Below are 1,203 nucleotides of genomic sequence, written 5' to 3'. Positions count from 1 at the left end.
GAAATATTTATAATGAATTCTTAAGCTGTATATGTCACTCTTTATCATTACTAATAGTAAAAACATAAAGAAAAAGTGTTGAGACAAATACAAGACATTACGTTGAGAGGATACAGCCTACCAGAGATAAAGAGTTATGGGTTTAGATACAATGCATCCCTCCTTGGCCTAAGTGCTTCCCATCATTTTATTAATGTGAGTCTGGATTTCATTCTTCAATAAGAAGTGTTTCAGAACAAAAGTACAGTTATACTTTGTTAAAAATTGTATATCCCCCTGCTGTACTTTTCATCTCCACGACTTACTTATTTTGTAACTGGAAGTTTGTATCTCTTAATCCCCTCTCTATCTATTTCACCCATCTCCCCACCCATCTCCCTTCTGGTAACCAGAAGTTTGTTCTCTGTATTTAAGTCTGTTTTTGTTGTTGTCTCTTTTTTCTCTTCATTTGTTCATTTGTTTTTTTTCTTAAACTCCATATATGAGTGAAATCATATTGTATTTGTCTTTCTCTGTCTGACTTACTTCACTTAGCATAATGCCCTCTAGGTCCATCCATGTTGTTGCGAATGGCCAGATCTCATTAAGATTGCGATAATGTTGTTTGGCGTCAGACGGTGACTGCACTTATTGTAGTGAGCCCTGAGTAATGCATAGATTTGTTGAATCATTATGTTTATACCTGAAACTAACCTAACATTGTATATTAATTATACTTCAATAAAAATTATATATCCCAATAAAATCATAATATCTAAAAAATACATGCAAATAGATTACATAGGTACTTTTAAATACATAAATACTGCATTACACATTTTTTCTTATGTACCATAACTGTTATGCTTACTTAATAGCTTTGTCTCACCAATGTAGCCATTCATGGAAATAAGCATCAATTGACTGTTGACTCCTCTTAAGTCCTAAGAAAAAAAACTGTCCTCAAGATGCTCACAGATATTCACTGTGGATCCTAAAGCTCCCAAGAAAGCATGAAGTAAACTGTAAATGGGATTATGTGGAACCCAGCATGTGGGTGTTTAAGCCTCAAAAATAAGAAAAAGGGAGAGAGAAGAAAGAAAAGTAGAAAGAAAGAAGAAAGAAGAAAGAAAGAGAAAGAAAGAAAGGAAGGAAGGAAGGAAGGAAGGAAGGAAGGAAGAAAGAAAGAAAGAAAGAAAGAAAGAAAGAAAGAAAGAAAGAAAG

This window comes from Mirounga leonina, unplaced genomic scaffold (assembly GCF_011800145.1).
Source record: "Mirounga leonina isolate KUSES-001 unplaced genomic scaffold, KU_Mleo_1.0 Mir_173, whole genome shotgun sequence".
NCBI lineage: Eukaryota > Metazoa > Chordata > Mammalia > Carnivora > Phocidae > Mirounga > Mirounga leonina.
This window is presented reverse-complemented; position numbering follows the sequence as displayed.